General features: G+C 43.4%; 1 long non-coding RNA gene across 1 annotated transcript; it reads right to left on the bottom strand.

Annotated features, from left to right (window-relative positions):
- Window positions 1-1,279: 1,279 nt before the first annotated feature.
- Window positions 1,280-21,939, bottom strand: LOC128417159 (uncharacterized). Its single transcript, XR_008331391.1, has 3 exons — window positions 21,863-21,939; window positions 2,094-2,261; window positions 1,280-1,448 (listed from the first exon to the last, which is right to left on the bottom strand). It is a non-coding gene; the product is annotated as an uncharacterized LOC128417159 (long non-coding RNA).
- Window positions 21,940-21,944: the final 5 nt, after the last annotated feature.

Here is a 21,944-nt window from a genome sequence, read left to right on the forward strand (position 1 = left end):
TTCTTACTTGGCTCCCATTGTTTCCACATAACAAGTTTTCTCTAAAGAGGCAGAGCTGATTTATATGCATATTAGATTTTTTAACACAACACAATCAATCAGATTCTAATTAAATAAGATAAACTTTTCCAATTTTGTCCTGTAATGAGAGTCTGTTGCCTTAACAAATACTATTTTATAAGGATAACTTTATCTTTTGTTTTCAGCTCAGACACAGCAGGTTCCTAGGAAGTGGGGTAGATGTTTATACAGACACAAATCTTAAGATTATTAATATACTTCCCATTTGTGGATTTTATCATTATTCATGTGCCTCTATCTGCTCTGGCTCCGAAACAGAGATGAAGGAAGAGTAGGAATTTTCCAAAAGATTACACCCTGGAAATCAATGGACCTTGAAGAACATCTTTCTCCATACCATCTCGCCTCCCTCCCCACCTCAATCGCCTCTTCAGAGTATCATTAGTGAAGGAGTTAATAATAGTGGTGGGCTGGAACACCACATTTTTCTGTAGCAGCCCTGAGACTATAAGAAGGTGTTCCAAACCTGGGACGCCCATCAACGCCTCTCTCTTTTGTCCTTGGCTTTGACTGAAGGCTAAACTAATTTACATGGCAAATCACAGTAAAGGCAGCCATTTAACAAGATGGTGTCCTCCTGGTTTCTGTACAGCAAATGTCCCTAAGGTTTTCTCCCTGCTCTTTTATATGCATTTTCTATCTATGGCATATGACAAGGCCTTCTTGGTGGTGGCTCCTTGTTTGTGGAATGCCCTTCCTAGCAAGGTGCATCTGCCTGCCACATTAACAACTTTTAGTAGAGATTTTTATAAAGTTCCTGTTCACCCAGACATTTGATGGCTGAAATACACTGTTTCCAGCAACCTTCACATTAGCCTGTATGCACTGGTGGCAACTTGTCTTGAACAAATAGTTACCCATGTTGCTGCTGCTCCCCTGAATGTGTCCAAAGGCCCCAAGGTCCTGCAACAAGCAAAACAGCCTCGTTGGCCAAAATAGAAGCATTCTCTCAGCCCCTGATTAATCATGCATTCCTAAGCACACTTACTAATAAGTCAATCCGATTGAGCCTATTGACTTATTTCAGAGGTAACTTAATTTGTATTGCAATGCATGCCTGCAATCCTATGTATGCTTACTTTGTAATAAGTATATTGAACATATTGGAACATATAGGTTGGGACTCTTAACACCAGTATAGAAAAAGGGGGGGGGGGAGCAGGAATGTTACTCTATACATTTCTGGTAGTACCTTGATGCTCAAGTATCTTTTTGGAAAGGCTACTTGACGATGCACTCGGCGAATCCAATTCGTAATGGATATGATGCTGATGCCTTCGATCCTTTTGGTCCCCTGCATTGAGACTTCTGAATATTCTTGCACCTCCTTCCTTCTATTTATTCATAGCTGGACTCAGCTTTGTACCCTGTAACCAGCAGCCAACATTCTTGTTGTTTGTTGTTATTGATTAAAGCTATATTATAAAACAAACCACATTAATACTCATTGCAGCCTGCTTAAAAAGCATAATTCTCAAGATTTACTTACAGATTCTCCTGCAAGGCACATTACGATTTTTTCATGGAGTGGTGCTTCTTGATTGTGCGGGGAAGGACTGACTAGTGCTGCAAAGAAGTTTATGCTGAATCACCCCAGCCGTTCAACCCACCCACCCACCTAGTGCGTCAGACCATTCTGAGATGGCTCTTGTTTTGATGACGATAAATGTGACTGAAACAGAATGTGGGTAAAATGGGGAAGTTATTTGCATTAAGAACTGTGGCTTATCTAAGTAAAATTCCTTGGCATAATGATCTCCACTTACAAATAAAAGATAATGTTCAGAGTGCCACATGAAGGTGGGCAAATCCACCTCTGCTAGGGTAAGGGAGAATGCTAAGAAATATTTATCATTACTACCTCACTCTCTACACTTTCCACAGAATAATACACTCTTGCCACTATGCTGGAGAGGCTGTGAGGAGTAGGGTACATTTTTTCACATGTGGTGGTTATGTCCTGATTTTGCTGCATTCTGGAAAGATGACTTCAAGGAAATTAACAAAATTACCTGTCAACCCCTCCTCTCTGATCCACAACTGGCATCAACGCATATATTTGAAGGGCAGACTATGTCAGTAATGTATAAAGATGTGGTGGGCCCTTCTTCTTATTGCTGCATGGCTTGTGATCACCAAGAACTGCCGTCAGCCTTTTTTCCTTGCTGGTACCATGAGATCTGGAATTTGACAATGATGGAGAAGTTAACACAGAGACTCAAGGCATTAAGTAAAGGAACTCAAATCAGATTCCAAGATACATCTTCATTGCATTTATTTATTGAGACTTTCCCACCCCCTTGGAAAGCAATGGGAAAATGAATAAGTATTTTAGCTAATGGGCCCCCCCGCTGCCGCCGCACTACAATTTCTGTTCTCATCCTGAAGCAAAGCTCTTAACCCAAGGTACTATTTCTGGGCTAGCGGAGTGGAGTCTGTAACCTGAAGCATCTGTAACCTGAAGCGTCTGTAACCCAAGGTACCACTGTAAACATTTCTGATAAATGAATAGGGGGAAGAGAAACAGAACATTACTCAGCAAATGGTTTAGATTATCCGCAAGCTGAAAAATCTACTTAGTTACCACTAATTATTAATAGTTTTGAATAAGAGGAACATTGTGGTTGTTTTTACCATCATATATATTGGAATAACAGGAACTGCTGAAGAATTGCTGAAGAATTGAAGGGAGATGTAGTGGAATGACCTCTTCTGTTCCTAAAAGGAGAACCAGAATTTTTATGATAATTGCTTTATGGTGGAATGAATGCACATCCTCCTCCCACATCCCTCTGCTCCTCAGTGTGAGTCCCATGCCTTGAGAAACATTTCATTGTGTGAAAAAGAAGAAGTGCAACTGTTTTGTAACAGTTTGCAACGGCATTGCTTTGAAACTGGGTGTGAATGCAACTGAAAGAAAATTACTCTGTTTTGTTTGTTACATAGATACACTCCACGTTTCCATCCAAAATGCCCACGGCAGCTAAACAACAATAACATGCAGAATAAAAAATAATCAAATCACCAACAAGTAAGCAATGTGACAATAAAAACAGATTAGAGCAGATAAAAATGGCAGCTAGTTAAAATACAATTAAATGAGAAAAGTGGGTTTAAATACAGCAGAGCAAAACAAAACAACCCAGCAGGCCAAGTGGATATTTACATTTTTTGAAGGGCTTTGCCTGTTTGCAGAAGACCATCAACAAGGGGGCTGGACAAGCCCCATCTGGTAGGAAAATCCAAAGTCTGAGGACACATTCAAGAAGTTGCTGCAATCAATATCAGTGAGTATACCTGTACGGTGCATACATTTCTAAACACATTTCCATCTCATTCACAATTTTGGGTACCCACTTTTTAAAATTCTTAAGTGTAAACCTAAAAACACAGTAACTAAAATCCAGCATGGAGTTTGCCGTGCTTAAAGCCCTACTGATTTCAATGGTGCTTAAATGCACATACATGTGCCCTGGGTTGTGTGAAGAAGGCACAATTCCACATGCAATATTCCTGTAGAGAAATGTGGGAAGAAGAATTTGCAGTGCAATGATTTCAATGGATCTCAAACAGGATAAGATCCCTGAAATGCCTCATCCATGATTGAATGTTCAACTGGGATGATCAAGTTCCCTACCTCATCTTACATGACCCTGGGAATAGGAGTGAAATATACGTCAACCATAACTGAAAGTGCTTCCAAGGTTTGGGGAAATAAAGGGAAGACGCTAGAATCTTTGGTAAATCACAGAACTAATTGTTGTCAATGAAAGTGAACTCCCAGGACAAACTGCAGCAGCCCCAGTCAGAGAAAGTTATTGGCACATAAGACCAATTGAAAACAATGGAACTTACATTAGTCACGGCTGATTTGTCCTATTGATTTCAGCATGATCTAGGTGGAACTAATTTTCTCCCATTCCTTCTGCTTTCCTGGATTTCTGATCAGGTGTATACATGGAATAAGACTCCAGGCATGTGCTGGAACAATACAGATGCCTTTGGAAGCTCTCAGGTATGGTGTTAAAGTGATGATTACTCTCTATCCTCCCTTCATCCGGAACCCAGCATGCACTACCTCTGAACATGGAGGTTCAACTTCACTATCATAGCTAATGGAAATTGTGTGATCCTATTCATATCTGTGATATACCCACTTGAATATGTCTGATCCCTCCAATCTGGTCGCCATCCCCATGGATGTCTATAATGGGCTCTGAAATTGCATGGAACTCACTGACAAATCGCTTTTTGTTAGAAACTCCATTTCACCACTTCTAAAATTGGTATGAGAGACAACTAGCAAAATATTATGCATGTTGATTCCATAAAGTTCCACTGTGCTCAGTGGGATTGCTCCCAGAAAAGTAAGTACACGATTTCAGCCTAAGGGTGAAATCCCAAGATTGCATACCCATTAACTTATTTCTGAACAAAGAGCATGCTGTTAAAATGGAGTAAGGATCAAACTAAAGTTTGCTTATTTTTTCTTTAAAAGTTTATGTCGCTTGACTGTAAAAAAAAAAGAGACTCAAAATGGTTCTCAAAAGTGACACTATTGTTAATGTCTATGTCAAATATATGCAAATGATGATAAAGTGATACAGATATGAGCATTAAAACTGGTATTTAGATGCAAGTAAAGGTAAAGGGACCCCTGACCATTAGGACCAGTCGCGGACGACTCTGGGGTTGCAGCGCTCATCTTGCTTTACTGGCCGAGTACAGCTTCCGGGTCATGTGGCCAGCATGACTAAGTTGCTTCTGGTGAACCACAGCAGCACACAGAAACGCCATTTACCTTCCAGCCGGAGTGGTATCTATTTATCTACTTGCACTTTTTGGCATGCTTTTGAACTGCTAGATTGGCAGGAGCAGGGACCGAGCAACGGGAGCTCACCCCATCATGGGGATTTGAACCATCAACCTTCTGATCGGCAAGTCCTAGGCTCAGTGGTTTAGACCACAGCGCCACCCATTTAGATGCAAGCTGACCCCCAATACACAGCTCTTCGTTATTAAATATATTCTGCAATGAATAAATACATTCTGGGGGGAAATGTTATTTGCAATACGACTAAGAAGAAAACTATCATACTGGAGTGTGATTTTCCTGGCAGCTGGCTCCTCCAGCAGGTGCTGATAACACTGGAGCAAGGGGCCATGCTGGCTCACCATTGGAGCAAGCCAAACACCCACAGTGTGGCTCTGCCCCTGCTATTTCAAGGGCATCTACGAAACGGGATGCACAGCATGCATAACTCACACTAGTGTCTAGATTGTGCTGAATGCAAGAGTGTAATTGAATGTTGCATTAGAAGTGCCTCAGACATATATCAGTATGTCAATACAACCTGCATTCTTTTCCCTGCAAAAATCCTGCTACCTCATAAGAAACACTGCAAAGATAGCAAGTAAGAAGTACAGACTTAAGAGCTGTCCTTCATACATTCCAAAAAAACAATAGTGAGGAAGGCAGGGAGTGGGGCATTTGGTGAGTCCCCCTCCCCCCCAATACCAGCATCAACAACCAGCACCCTTAGGGAACTGTTGTGGTCCTCAGCACCATGGAAGGCCTACCTGCACTGTCACAGCCCAACAGTTTGGCCTGAGAGCCACTAATTTTCAGGGGGTTGGACTAGATGATCCTCAGGGTCCCTTTCCAACTCTATGATTCTATGTTTTCCCATAATTCCCAAGGTTTGGTCATTCAGCACAATTCCCCTGAGCAAATGCTATGTCAGAGGCATGGTGGGAAATTCAAATGGTGGATTGTTCACCAGTTGAAGCACCGCCATTGTTGGTCACCAGAAAACACAGCAGAGACCCAGCGATGTAGAAGAAGGTCCATCAGAGGACACTTCTGAGAAAGATCATGAAGATACACAGCAAAGTATTTCTTTCTACAAAAACCTAAAAGGTCAGATGACAGCTTGAAATCTGTTTAGATTTTGGTAAACTGCAGTAACTATTCTAAACATTCTAAACAGAGAGAGATTAAGCTTTCCCTCAGGTAGCACAGAGATGAGGAATGATTGAAAGATGAACGTGAGGCAGTTTTTATGTGCATTTCAGAGTCTTGTATATATGCTCCCAAAGGTGAGTTGAATCATGCATTTTCCTGATAGCATAACAGCGTACTTCCTTCCCTGTAAGGATCTGAAGATGAAATATTATGGAGCAGAACTTCTTTCTGTGGAAGTAATTTATGGATTTTAGTCCAAGTGTGTGGAGGATCAACCTCTGCTAATTTTTTGAGGCGCTCTCTTCAACTTTTCCTAGTTACATGTCATGCACACCCTGAAAGTATAACAACTTTTATTTATTTATTTTATTTATTATCAGCTTCAGCCAAACTGAACCAAGCCCACCCCACCCCATGCCTGTAGGCCCTGGGCACTCTCAGCCCAAGTTCAGGGGGACAGGTGGGTGTGAAGGACTCCCTGGTCCTGAATGGGGTAACTGTGCCCCTGAAGGACCGGGTGTGCAGCCTGGGAGTCATTTTAGACTTACAGCTGTCCATGGAGGCACAGGTCAATTCTGTGTCCAGGGCAGTTGTATACTGGCTCCATATGGTATGCAGGCTGAGGCCCTAACTGCCCTCAGACTGTCTTGCTAGAGTGGTGCGTCTTCTAGTTATCTTCTGCTTGGACTACTGCAATGTGCTCCATGTGGGGCTACCTTTGAAGGTGACCCAGGAACTACAACTAATCCAGAATGTGGCAGCTAGACTGGTGATTGGGAGCGGCTGCCGAGACCACATAACACCAGTCTTGAAAGACCTACATTGGCTCCCAGTATGTTTCCGAGCACAATTCAGACTGTATGTGCTGACCTTTAAAGCCCTAAATGGCCTTGGCCCAGTAGACCTGAAAGAGCGTCTCCACCCCCATTGTTCAGCCCGGACACTGAGGTCCAGCTCCGAAGGCCTTCTGGTGGTTTCCTCACTGTGAGAAGTCAAGTTACAGGAAACCAGGCAGAGGGTCTTCTCGGTTGTGGCGCCCACCCTGTGGAACGCCCTCCCACCAGATGTCAAGGAAATAAACAACAATCTGACTTTCTGAAGGCAGTCCTGTTTACGGAAGTTTTTAATGTCTGATATTTTAATATATTTTTAATCTCCTGTTGGAAGCAACCCAGCCCCAGATGGGCAGGGTATAAATGTTGTTGTTGTTCCTAGTGTGGCCCATTTGGCTAGTGACTTGACAATTGGCATAGCGCAAATAGTCACTTCTGATTAGGGATTATGGATGAATATTGTTCCCTTTGGACTACCAACTGCAAAAACTGAGGTAGCAATCTCAATATTCCAACCAAACATAAGAACATTGAACCACAACACTAATGCAGTCATTCAAGGTGCCCATGCTAGCATTTAAAGCCCTCAACAATTTAGCCCCCAAAATCTGAGAGACCACCTCCTTTCCTACAGACCCTCTCAGGTCTGTAGCAACCAGGTCTGTAGGAACGCCATGACCACCGCCAAGGAGACGGATTTGGCATTGATTAGAATTTGTCACACTCAGCACAGACTCACTGAAATTAGTGGATTTAAGACTAGCAATTCTATCAATCTCAAGGGATCTACTCCAACTAGAACTCAGCTGCATACCATCTAACAGAAGCAGCAGCAACGGGACCTTTATGTACACGTTGTTTTATGAAGAGCAGCCCCCAGCCAAAGAGGCTTACAATCTAGAACTGACCCAGGGAAAGAGGAAGATGGAAATGGAGGCATGGCTAGGCAGGGCATAATAATCCTTGTCAGGTCTTTCTAAGTACGTATGTCCTTGTTAGCCCCTAATAATGAGTTTATAAACAGTAACCTCAGTGAGTGTTGGAGGGCAGAGCTGGCATATAAAACTTGTTCAGGAGTGACCGCTACAAAGGGATTGGAGCTGCCAGCTCACTGCCTTGATTAACAACCCCCATAAATACCATTCTCTGCCGCCGCCCCAAACTTCACCTCTGCCTGCTGGTGCAGTGCAGCTCTGTGTGCACATCAAGGAAAGCCCGCAGTACCCACTGCATTTTTGACCTCCTTTCTTTACATTTGATTCTTTTTAATGCCATGCATAGCATAATTACAGTTTTGTCTCCAACACAAAAACCAAGCGTTCTGCCAAATAGTCATTGATGCAGGTTGCAGAGAGCTCTCTCGTTTGCCCCCCGAGCAACCTGGCTTTGCTTTATGTAGGATTTTCAATTAATGCACAACTGAGGCAAGGAGACATTTTAGCTGCTACTGTCTTAGCGTGCAGCGTTGGTTCCTTTCACTGGCGTTCGTTCTGTCTCAGGGAAGGTTTCGCCGGGTGGTCCATGGTGCATCAGGAGGAACGAACAACAGTTAACGCTGCCAAAGACTATTGCAGGCTGCAGCACATTCTCTTGAAACCAATTACATTTATTGTTCTTATCCGCATGAGTCTGTCTGAGCAAAGTCAGCTAATTGGTGACTGCCTTTTTCAGCATTCCGATTTCAGGGAGGAAAGAAAGCCAGAGGATCTGCTTTGGAGATACCAGTGCTCTGCATTTGGAAATGCAGTTTGAAGAGGAGAGGGGGAGGAGAAAGCGTTGGATGGGGTGGCGGTGGCAGTGAGTGTGTGTTATATTGCTTAATGTTTAACTTTTAAACTGAAACGAAGGCAAGAAAAATCAAGTTGTAGGGGGGAAAGCACTAGAAAAATGACTTGATTCTACCTTTTTATATTGTATGTATTTACCTCAATGCTCAAATTACAATGTGCGCAAAGGTGGTCGTGTCGCCCTTAGCTACTTTTCTATGAAGGCTATTTGGGGGAGGCTATGTTATGCCTAAAATTATATGGCTATGGGGAAATAAGGGGTGGGAACTGTGGGTTTCATTAAGGTCCTGCTACGTCTCCCTGCTCCAAAAAAATCAAGCACTGATATACATTACCAAAATAAGAAAAGAGCCGTGAACAGTAAGCTCTTAAATTGCTATTTCCCCCCCTATCCTGCCTTTCTCCCAGCACAGGATCCAAAGCAGCTTACAACATAAACAAATACAACTAAGAGCAAATACAACTAAAAACATATTGATCAGCTCAAATATTATTTTTACAAAACAAGTTGCCCTATTTAAAAAAGCACTGAATTTGAACACCTAAAACCGTTTAAAAACACATTAAAGCAAAGGAAATGTGCAACACCCGCCCCCAGAAGCCCCTGTCACAATAGCCAGAGTTAGTGGCCAAAAAGACCTGGTTTGGTTTTGTTTTTAAAGTATTTGCCTATTGGCAAAAGGAAACATGGAAGGGAGTTACATGAACTGGGAGTAGCTGCTGAAAATACTCCAGTGGAAAGGCCAGACCAGGATTTCTACATACTGCAAGTGTGGCATTAGGTATGAATTTATTTTTTTTTAAAAAAAGAAAATAGCCTCCTCAAAACTAAGGGGGAGAAGTGCTGTAAATGCAGACTGCCTCCCTCCTCTTTGCTACCCACAAATTCAAGCAGCAAAGAGCTGGCATTTAGGCTAAAAGGAAACCTAATTCCACTGTGATCCTTTAAGCTGCAAGGTGGATTGCCTATTTGCAGTTAAGGGATGGTGTAAAAGCCCAACGTGCCTGAAACAGTGGTGGGGCTGAGAGAAAGGAGACCCCAGATGTTCTTAAAGCCTAGGCAGGCTCATACAGGGAGATACAGTCCTTCAGAGAGCCTGGACCCAGGCTGTATAGGGCTTTGTAGGCCATAACCAGCACTTTGAATTGTGCCTGGAAATGGACTGGTAGCCAATGGGGCTGTTGTTAACAAGGAGTTTCTGTTCTACCTGTAAAACCTGGCCTCAGCATCTTGGACCCACTGAAATTCCCAGACACTTCCCAACGGCACATTACAGCAGTCCAAACAGAATGTAGCTAATGCATATATCACCGCGTCCAGATCAGACATGCCTAGGAATAGGCACAGCTAATGCATTAGTTTTAAATAGGCAAACACACATACAGTCATCTCCAAAACTTGGGCGTTTAGGCTCATGGGGTGGATCAAGGAGAGCACCCAAGCCTGAGTTTTCAGGGGAGGAGTAACCCCAAACGTGGCTACTGGTCATTGATAACCTTATCTTTGTGGATTTGTCTAATTCTCTGGGAGTGATTTTAACTACGTGATGTGTGAAAAGGGGCATCCTTTTGGCTGTCCTGAATCTTCCAATGCTCAGCTTCACTGGATCCCTTCAAGTTCTAGTGCATAATTTTGTGTACCTCTCCTCCTATTTGTCTTTTCTCTAAACAAACAAAATCAGAGTGGAATTGCTCCATCTCGTTGGTTATTTTGGTTGTCCTTTTCTGAACCTGAAGGACTGTGTTTTATTCCAAAATGCACTGAGGTATAACAAAGAGTTTTGCATCAATGAGCACCGCAGCCCATTCTTTGCTTTGCTTTGCTCAGAACAAGCTCTAAACCATTTTGCAACAACAACAGAATCAGGACATTAAACGGTGCGGCCGTTAACATTCCTTCACACCTGGACTGAAGGAAATGGGGATTTCCTCCTTCTCCCAGCCAGCATGCAAAAAATGAGAGTGGAAAGGGATTGCGTACGTTAATGCTTTCTCACTGCCAAAGGTCAAGAGATGTCAAGGCTCATAACCCTCTGGAACACTGTAAGGCAGCCATCGCTAATCTGGTGCCCTGCTGATCTTTTTGACTATAACTCCCACCAGTACCAGCCAGCACAATACACTTGGCTAGAGCTGGTGAGAGTCATAGCCCGCAACATCTGGAGGGCACCAAGTTGGCAAAGGCTGGTGTAAGGGATGCTTAAGCACTCCTCCCCGATTCTGTGGGTGCAGCAACTTGGGGATGGCAGGATATTTTGGACCAGCCCTACCACTAGCCTGCCCAGATCTGGCAACCACCCGAAGACAGCAATTCTCAGTTCATTAAGTTCTCAAGGTGCCTTAAAATAGCTTTCCCATTGATTTCATTGGAAGCAGGATCAATGTAAAAGGCATTAAAATTCTGAGTGGTCAGTGATTCATAACCCTGTCCGCATTCTGTATCGGTGGCTTGCATGCAATATGTAAAATCTACACGTTAGACAGAGCATTTCTATGCAATTATCTGAGTCCCCAGAGTACATCTGATGGATTATAAATTGCCAAGAAATACAGTTCCCTAGAAGCCAGTTTCACAGCAGTATCTGGGTTAATACAAATTATTCCCCTTGCCACTAGTGGCTAAACTAATGCAGTGATGGTGTATCTCATTTCCTGAGCTAGAGTGGGAATAGAACACAATAAAGTCGTGCGCTAACATGAGCAAATAAAAAGAAAATGCCATCTTTTCCATGCAGAATTAAAGGTGACAACTAGAAATTCTGGAACAACCCCAAATGCTTTTTAAAGGATTCAGGAGAAACAGATGCAAAGTGGATTGTAAAAACCATTTCTTTGGGTTAAAATTTTATGTCAACTGAAAATGGTTAAGGAACCAATAATTCTTATTATTTAAGAGCCAGTGTGGTGTAGTGGTTAGAATGTTGGACTAGGGGCTCAAATCCCCACTCAGCCATGGAGCTCACTGGGTGACCTTAGTTCATTCACTGCCTTTGAATCTAACTCACCTCACAGGATTATTGTGAGGATAAAGGTGGGAAGCAGAGAACTATGTATTCCACTTTGATGGGATATAAATGCAAAATAAACAAGATCCTCCCATTTATTTCCTGGTGCCAGGACTGAACCATCCCTTCTTTGCTATATTTATTCTCACCAAAGTACTTATTTATTTTACAAATATATAAACCACTTCACAGCCTGAAGCCATCAAAATGTATACAAGGTAAATATGAAATAAAACACAAAAGCTCCACATTCTAAAACAACAAAGGGTCGCATCCAGTGCTATGGAATGCTATCTCCTCTCCCCCTCAAAAAAAATCTTTTCCAGATGGAGCCCCCAATCCTCTAGAGCAGATTTTGAGGGTGCAGAAGAGGCTGTGGGGAGACGTGGGGAAAGTACCACTGCATGAACGGAAGTCTGTTGTGTGCGTGAAACAGCAGCACTGGATAAAACCCAGTAAAACCAACTCTACAAACTCTAAAACAATCAAATAATTTCTACAAAGTATAAAAGCAATAAAACCATTTTTTTTGCAGGTGTACAAAATGACTGGGTCATACCTCAGGAAAAGCCCCCTTAAACAATCATCTTCAGTAGGCACTTAAAGATCATGATGCTAGGTACCTGTCTTAATTTCAGCCGCTTATTCCAATGGGCTGGAGCTACAGCACTAAAAGCCCAGTTTTATAAGCTAAGCACACACCCTGGAGCATATGGTACTCTCAGCAGTGCTCCATTTGAGGAGAGCAGTTGCTGGGCTGGGATATAAAGGGCAAGACAGTCACTTAGGCAACCTGGGTCCAAGTTGTTTGTGTGTTGTCTATCATTAGTCCCATTTTCAAAATCTGAATGCACAGCATTGGGAAACAGTGGAAAGGCCAGACCAGGTTTTCTACATACTGCAAGTGTGGCATTAGGTATGAAAAAAAAATTAATAAAGAAAATAGCCTCCTCAAAACTAAGGGGGAGAAGTGCTGTAAATGCAGACTGCCTCCCCCCTCTTTGCTACCCACAAATTCTGGCAGCAAAGAGCTGGCATTTAGGCTAAAAGGAAACCTAATTCCACTGTGATCCTTTAAGCTGCAAGGCGGATTGCATCTTTTCAGTTTAGGGATGGTGTAAAAGTAAGGGAATTGTGTTGGCAGAAGTGGCGTCACTGCCAAGCATCACTGTCTCCCATGGATCATTGCCATTCAGGTTCTCATTCCTGCTCACTTCATGGTGTCACTGGGCAAGTGGGATTGCTGCTAGGCAGCAGCCAGATCCCAAGCAAGGAAAGGGTTATCATCATCTGATCTGCACCCTAAAATATGCTTTCTCCAAGTCCTCTTTCCCTGTGGAATTGGACCTAGGGTAAGTGGGATGTGCATACAAATAGACACCCCAGTACATCCCAGTATAAAACACAGGAAGCTGCTTTATACCAGGTCAGATCACTTAGTTCATTATTGTCAACACTGACAGCAGCACAATACATTGAGCACAAATACGCCCAGAGAGACTGTGCACACTAGGGTGTGCATTTGTGTGGGTGCCCTTGAATTTTTTTAAAAAATATGCAAGGAGTACCGTACTTCTAACTTCTGTAAATTGAGTAAAGAGTACATGAGTTAGGATGTGTGGATCCAGAATTGGCCCCCACAGTCAGTTACAGACTCACTGTTAAGACCATCTTACTGGGCTACGAGTGATCGCCAAAGAAGAAAGAAAACATGAGTTAGCAAAAATCGTATTTTGGAACAGATCTTGTTACAAACCAACTCCAGTATAGGAAATTAAGATTAAAATACTTGGAGTATGGGTTATTGCACATGCAAAGAAAGATAATCAATTTGACTGAAAGCTCGGGGAAGGTTTTTTCTTCACTAATCCAAGTTTGAATGGGTCTTCTATTAGTTAAGTAGCTGAGATATAAATCTCCTTATGAGATTTTTCGTAAATAGCGCTCAGCACCTGCCCACCAATGTCCTAGCTTTCATATGTATCGACCAGCATTTCCATCAGTGCTTATGTAATCTCTGATGGAAAGAAGAAAACAGAATGGGTGGTTTTGATGAATGCACTTAATAGAGTTTCGACAGAGTAAAACCTGAGAAATAAATTGAATAAGTGAAGATGGGAATCCAATTCAGCCCTATTAGTTCTCCTCAGAAACCCCAAATACAGAATCACAGAGCTGGACGGTACCTAAATCTGACTTAAGAAGGGAAATGTTATCAAATACTTTGGATATTCATTGGATAAGGTGGACTGGGGGACACTAAACACTCATAGGTGTGCTAAAACATTCCTCAGCTGTGTGATAGATATACCTCTTAAGATATAGACTCATTCCCTGCAACACAACCTTGCCTTCAGATGCCATCAGGCCAAACCTACCACACGAATTCAAGTACAAATACTTCTGTGTAAACATGTGGAGTCTGGAAGCACCCACTGTGTCACAAAACAAGACATTAAGATTCCAGCACTGCGCTACAATGCTGCTGACATCAGATAATGACCAGTAATATGGTTTGAATAAGGGTGCATGTGTGGAACTGGAACACAGGCTAGGTTCAGGGCAGGTTGTTCAGCACATGCTGCCTGAGGCTCCTGCCTCACACTTCCTGATGGTAGGGCCAGCCCTGACAGGAATGAACTCCACAACTCATCCTGGACTCATCCTGTACCAGCCCACAACCTGTTTCCATGAATATTTCCAAACTCTACACATTATGGAGCTAAAGCAGTGTCTGGAAATGCCCAAGTGAGTAACCAAGCAGAAAACCAAGGCTAAAGACAACTTCCTGTTTCCAGAAGGTTATTGCTAGTGATTTGGAACAATCACACCAAGAGTTCTGCTTTCCTAGCTCTGCATATGTGATGTATCATAAAAAAGGAAGTGCATTTAAGGGACTGTGGCATTGTTAATGCTCACATGGGAAACAGATGATCTTTCATAATAACAGCTATTACTCCCTCTCCCACCACTCTCAAAAAAGCAGACTTTAAAGGCTGCACTTCTGGACAAATTGCAGGTGGGGACCAGGATCCAGTGGGTATGAACACATGGAGGAGGAGGAGAAAAAGACAGACAAAGTTTCATTTGTTTGTTACAGCAGCTTCCACTGCCAAAGAGATAAGTCAGCATTCAGTTAAAATGCATTGCTAGCCTCTTCAACAGCAGATTGCTGCAGAGAAAACAGCTAGCAAAGTTCCATTGCCCAAGCAATTCAGTCTCTCACATTAGACAGTTAGGATTCATGAACAGTTGTAACTTATAGGTAGATTTGTACTGTTATATACTATCATTTCAACTTGGACTGGTCATGTTGTTCGAATGCCTGATTATCATCTTCCAAAGTAGCTACTCTATTCTGAAATTAAATATGGAAAGTGTAATGCTAGTGGTCAACAAAAGAGGTTTAAAGACTCTCTCAAGGCAACTCTTAAAAAATGTAGTATAAACACTGACAACTGAATGGGAAACACTGGCCTGCAAGTTCTCCAGTTGGAGAACAGGCTTTACCAAAGGGGTCATGGACTTTGAAGATGCTCAAACTCAGGACAATAGGGAGAAATGTGCTAAGAGGAAGACACGTTTGGCAAATCCTTACTGTGATCAACTCTCACCCGGAAACCTATGCCCCCACTGTGGAAGGATGTGTGGATCCAGAATTGGCCTCCACAGTCACCTACTGTTAAGACCGTGTTCATGGAAGACAATCTTACTTGGCTACGATTGATTGCCAAAGAAGAAGAAAGATGTCTTACGGGGAGATGTATGTAACTGGCTCCACAACCATTTTGAATCTCACACTGTGCACAAAGGAAGATAGGATACTGCCTTATAACAAGTCAGAGCATTGGCTCATCTAACTTAGTTTTGTCTACACTGACAGTGACTCCCCAGGGTTTTCAACAGGAGTCTCTCTCAGCCCTACCTGGAGATATTGGGTATTGAACTTGCACCCTTCTTCATGCAAGACAGGTGCTCCACCACTGAGCTATGGCCTTCCCCCCAGGATCTGGATGGTGGAACTTGGCTTTATAGAATCCCAAAGTTTGCTTCCACCTGGGTAGAAGTAAAATATTTGTGGAAGAAGCGAGTTCTAAGGAACTGGAAGAATATGAGTCAGAATGGATGGCGCCCCAGTATATAATATAAATAATGTAAATAATGAAGAAGACTATGTCCAATCTAAAGTCTCTAGTCAATACCCAAGCCGTCTGAAATTTTAGTTGTTTTTTAATTAACGAAAAAAAATCGAAGTAATGCCAGCAACCAGATTGGTTGCTAATATTGAAATGCATAGCTAAATGCTCTGCTCAGGCCCTCATCCCAACCATTACCTGTCATTAGTATAACTATTTGGCTGGCTTGCACTGAAATATTGTTTCCAGCAAAGCACTGTCTGGAACATCCAAGGTTGCTGGACACTTTGCATTTTCCAGTATTTGTGCTGCAATGTCAGTCCTGGAAGGACTTTCCTGGCGTGCTGCGAAGATTCCTCAATTAGCTGAATAGCCAACCTCTGCTAACCTCCAATTGATGAGCACAATCTTGCTCCTGTTTAAGTCAACAGCCAATGTTCCGTTTAATAAATTAAAATGCTTGCAATAAGTCCTGGTTGTTGCTGCTTGCCAACCACTCTAACCACTGCTGCCTACCCTTTGGGTTATTTTATTTTTTTAAAGGAAAGCCAGTATCCACTCATTACAGTGCTTCCTTTTTTAAAATAGCAGGAACAAATATCTTAAAATACCCTCCATGCCTCTGTATAAGAACAGTCATATTCCTTAAATTCAGCACCTATCTAAGCTATAGAGCAGTGCCATAATAACATAATAAATAATAATAATAATAATAATAATAATAATAATAATAATAAATTATTATTTATACCCCACCCATCTGGCTGAGTTTCCCCAGCCACTCTGGGCGGCTCCCAATCAAGTGTTAAAAACAGTACAGAGTTAAATATTAAAAACTTCCCTGAACAGGGCTGCCTTCAGATGTCTTTTAAAGATAGGATAGCTACTTATTTCCTTCACATCTGAAGGGAGGGCGTTCCACAGGGTGGGCGCCACTACTTAGAAGGCCCTCTGTCTGGTTCCCTGTAACCTCACTTCTCACAATGAGAGAACTGCCAGAAGGCCCTTGGCGCTGGATCTCATAAGGAGAGCCCTGCTGGATCAGGCCACAGGCCCATCTAAGTCCAGCATCCTGTTTTCACAGTAGCCAACCAGATCTCTAAGGGAAGTTGGCAGGCAGGAACCATGTTCAACAGTGCTTCCCGCACTTGTGATTCACACCAATTGGCACTCAGAGGTGTACAGGCTCAACAGCAGAGGTATAACATAGCCATTGTGGCTAGTTCATTATGGGTCACAGAATGTGGATTCTGGCCATTCCCTGGAGCCAGGATACCAAACCATATTGTGGCCAGATCACATATTTACTTATATCCCGCCATTTTGTTTGACATGCAGGCAGTTCTTTACCATTTTGGGGTGGGAGCTCATAACTAATAAATGTTAACGTGTGAACCAGATACAGCCTGTAGCAATTCCCAGAAACCACTGTTTTCAAGCCTCTGCAATCACAGGGATTACTGCTAGCCTTATCAGTGACAGCCCATGTCATGAATACAGCTGCCCACTTGACCATATTAGAAAAGTGAAGGGCTGAGCCAGCTGATGCAAGAAAGCAATTAGTGGAGAAATTCATTTTGATCATCCCCTAGGTGTTCCTGCTTCCTTTCTTAGATATCTTACTAGCATTTATCATTTGTTGCAAGGAGGGGTGTGGGGCAAATCTAGCCATGCTTCAGACCCTCAAAAAATAATATCAATGGGACAAGCCATTTAGATACATTATTTATATACTGCTTTTGGGGTCCACGTGGGCCCCTCCTCCAAAGGCATCATAAGCATAAATGAAATATTTTTTAAAAGTTGGCTTTAAAACAACTAACTTATTCAAAGCTTGTTGTGAGCATCTGGGAAAGACTGGACTAAACATACTTGCTGTGAGTAGGGCTGTGTCTGCCCAGATCCTGCTTACTGCCGCCTCTGCCTCTCCCTTCCCCTTCCAGTGACACACCAACAGGGGTGAGAGTGCTCACGGCCACCTCTCTTTTTGTCCTTTACCTGCAAAGGTAAGTTCCCATGGTTTTGGTGGAGGTAGAGGCAAGGCAGAGTGGGTGATTCTCAGCAAGCTTTCCCGGCTTCGTAAGGGTTCATTTGGAACACACACAAAGCATTGACCTTTTTCAGGGCGGGAAAATGCAAACATGCCTATTAAAACAGTAGCATTATAAAACAAAGCTCTGGGGAATCAGCCTGCATGAAAAAAAATAAAATCTGAAAGCAGGGATAGAAGGGCCTGCACAAACCTTCTGAAAGAGAGCTTTCCACGGCTTGACATTGTGAAGCCACAGCCTGCCATCCATTTGGGGCTTGTGCAGAGCAGCTTTGCAGTGAATCGTGACCAGAAAATCCTGGTCCCACAGGAGGTGGTGTGGCCACCAACCTAGATGGCTTTAAAAGAGGGTTAGACAAATTCATGGAGGAGAGGGCCATCAATGGCTATGGGCCATTATGGCGATGCTCTGCGTCAACATTTGGAGGCAGCAATGCTTCTGAGTACCAGTTGCTGGAAACCACAGGAGGGGAGAATGCTCTTGTGCTTGAATGCTGCTTGCATGTTTCCCATAGGCATCTGGTTGGCGACTGTGTGAAGAGGAAGCTGGACTAGGCAGGCCATTGGTCTGATCCACCAGGCTCTTCTCATGTTCTTTTCTCAACCAGCAATCTCAGGGTTGCCAAGGACAGTGTATTTCGCTCATCAGTCGTCCCCATAAATAGTTGCTTATGTGCTTACTGTGCTCAGTTTTAGGTTTGGGCTTCAGCGTATAAAGCCTTGAATGGTCCAGGACCCAAATATTTGATGAGCTGCCTCTCCCAATATGCCACAACCTGGCCTTTAAGATCCCTGGTGGGAGCTGCTGGTGGTGAAGGGAGATTTCACCCGGGCAGTGACACAGAGCAGGGCTTTCTCTGAAATAAGAACCCCACTGTGGAATGCTCTCCCACTGAAGGTACACTTTATCCCCTAACTGTTCTCTTTCTGTTGCCATCTGAAGGGTTTAAGGTGAAATTTATATAGTACTGTATACCATACATGATATACAGAGTGTGTTGAGATTATGTCTGCAGCATGATGTACTTTATGGTATTTTAAGCATGCATGGTATATATTCTTACTTTATGTATTTCTGTGTACTGTCCTGCAATTGTCAGGGTGGTCTAGAAATAAAATGAGGGTAATAATAATAATAATAATAATAATAATAATAATAATAATAATAGATGTTTATAAAATATTCTATACACATTCAGTCATGCTCGCAATCACTGAATACCTACAAGTGTTGACTGATCTCAGGTGTTGACAGAAACCCAAGCATGCGCCATCTTTCAGGAATCGCAGCCAGACATGCTTGTAATTTCTTTGTGCCAAAGTGAGTGTTCCACAGCCTGTTTTCAGAGCAAATGCTAGAGTTAATTAAGGTCAAGTAACTGCCTGGGAAGCAGAACAGAATGTGTTTGCCAGTCTGCACAGTGCTGAATGCTGATTCATACCACAGGAACATTTTTACAATTGTTTTGCATCTAAATATTAAGATGTCACTACATTCTCCCCAAGTTTTTAATTTTTGCGACATGCATAATCGTGCACATTCAGAAGGCAGCCTAAACCGCTAGAGCAGCCCTTCTCAACCTGTGAGTCCCCAGATGTTGTTGAACTACAACTCCCATCACCCCTAGCTAGCAAGGCCAGAGCTCAGGGACGATGGGAGTTGTAGTCCAACAACATCTGGGGACCCACAGGTTGAGAACTGCTGCGCTAGAGAATCAGCATGAAGTGGATGGCATGTTAGGCTGCCACAGCTGTCATTGTGTCTATGTAATATATGTTCTAGCTCAGCCTTCTTCAGCCTGATGCCCTGCATATGGGTTGGACTCAATCCCCCATCAGTTCCTGCCTACAGGGCCAATAGGTGATGGGAGTTGTAGTCTAAAACATATGGAGAGCAGGAGGTTGGAGATGGATGTTCTGGTAAAGGTTTTCCATGCAGTGCAAACCATCTAAAATATTTCACTGCAGCTGGAAAATTATATCCTAAATGAGTCTGGGTGAAAGCATAGGTCAGCCTATGCTGGCTGGAGTTGATGCAATTGCAACCTCAGACATTTAGAGGGTGTGACCCCAGGCAAGGCTGGCATAGATGACACTCTAAAGCAGTGTTCCACAGTGGTTTTTAAGTTGTATGATACAAGCAGCATTGCCCTGTTTAATAACAATGATACAGAAGAACTAGGCACACACTTTTCTTTAACCCATCTCTGAACTAAGCATGCACTCTAAGAGCAGGACCACCAGGTGTAAGTAAGGGAAGAGCCGCAGCTCAGTGACAGAGCTTTTGTATGCAGAAGGTCTCAGTCAGGTTCAATCCCTGCCATCTCCATGCAGGGCTGGAAGAGGCTCCCTGTCTGAAACCCTGAAAAGCCATCACCAGTCAGTGTAGATAACTCTGGCAAGATGGACCAACGGTATGGCTTGGTATAAGGTAGCTTCCTCTGCTCCTAAGCAACCTGGCTAATTAAACCTGTGCTAGCAGCGAGGCTTTCAAGATTGGTGAGAGTGGAGGAGCTGCATGAGCACAAGTCACTGGCTGGGATTGGGAGAGGACGGAAGGGTAGGGATTTAAGGAAGAGCAATATTTGGTCCAAGAAATGAGACAGGTGAATCATTTCGGCAGCTGTGTGCACGTACATCTACAGGAAATTTTGGGAGGTGGGGCAAGGGTACAAAGTACAAACACTGAAAGGAGAGAGCAGGCTAGTTTCTCACAAAAAATAAATAAATTAGAATACAGTGATACCTCGGGTTACATACGCTTCAGGTTACAGACTCCGTTAACCCAGAAATAGTGCTTCAGGTTAAGAACTTTGCTTCAGGATGAGAACAGAAATCGTGCTCCGGCGGCGCGGCAGCAGCAGGAGGCCCCATTAGCTAAAGTGGTGCTTCAGGTTAAGAACAGTTTCAGGTTAAGTACGGACCTCCGGAACGAATTAAGTACTTAACCCGAGGTACCACTGTAGTGCCTGTACATTTTGCTTCATATCTCAGGCTCTACAAATACCACAAACTTACTCTTTTTTTGATACAGAAAATTGGGAATATGGGGATTATGGTTCATCCAGGGCAGGAGGATTGGCCCTCTGGCCCTGATCCCTGTGGTGACCCATGTGTGTACGTACGTATGTAGACACTGCAAAGTGTTCTGAGTTCAGATGAAGATTTGAGGGCAATACATCCTTCTAGGAAGCAGCAGACGTGTGAAGTGTTAAAGCCCGTGATTATCTCAAAGGGCTTTAAGGCACCTGGAAAAGGCAGCCTGGGCTTCTTCGCAAAGCCCTGCACAGCTGAGCATGCCGACTGCATCTGCCGCTCTCTCCCCCCCCCCCTTCCTTTTTTAATGGTGTGCTACATTCGGAGCAATACATAAGCAGAGCCGAAACCTCCGCAGCACACAGCAGCAGCTCCTCTGCATGTGCCTGGGAGTGTGACTGCTGCAAACTGACACAGAGACAGTCAGATAGTGCTGCACGTGTTAAAAGAAGAGGCCGGCTGTGGGATTTGGAAGCATTGTTGTTAGATAACAGCATTGAAGGCAAGCAAGCAAGCATTGCCAGGGTGTTGTTTTCGCTTTGCAGTGCGTCAGGATTGGCAATAATATCAATTACTCCCCCGGTGCAAAACACGAGCCTCTCCAAGGACAAGGGGGAGAGCCTAACTCCATCATCGCAGGCAGAGCAAGCAGAGCCCTGAAAAGCAGCTGCTCTGAGGGCCAGGCAGGCCAAGGCCGTTTCCAGCTGCTGAGGCACTGAGAAGTCAATACCATAAATCCAGACTGTTAACTCCACACCTTTGAAACACAACACCACATCATGTGCCCTAGTCCACAGTGGCATTTATGTGTATTGTTATTACCATTCCATTTGTGTGGTCACTCCAAAAGGTCACTGGCAACCTCTCCCATTATCCTCACAGCAGCCCTGTAAGGTAGGCTAGGTTAGAGATAATAGCTGGTCCAGAGCTATTTGGTGACAATTGCAGCATAGCGGGATTTGAACTGACAGCATTCTGAGCTCTGCATCACACTGGGTGTCGGGCAGGGGCCACATCCTTCTTCTCCACCACTCACTTGTTTTTGCTGATA

The sequence above is a fragment of the Podarcis raffonei genome, chromosome 7, assembly GCF_027172205.1.
Source record: "Podarcis raffonei isolate rPodRaf1 chromosome 7, rPodRaf1.pri, whole genome shotgun sequence".
NCBI classification, from domain to species: Eukaryota; Metazoa; Chordata; class Lepidosauria; order Squamata; family Lacertidae; genus Podarcis; species Podarcis raffonei.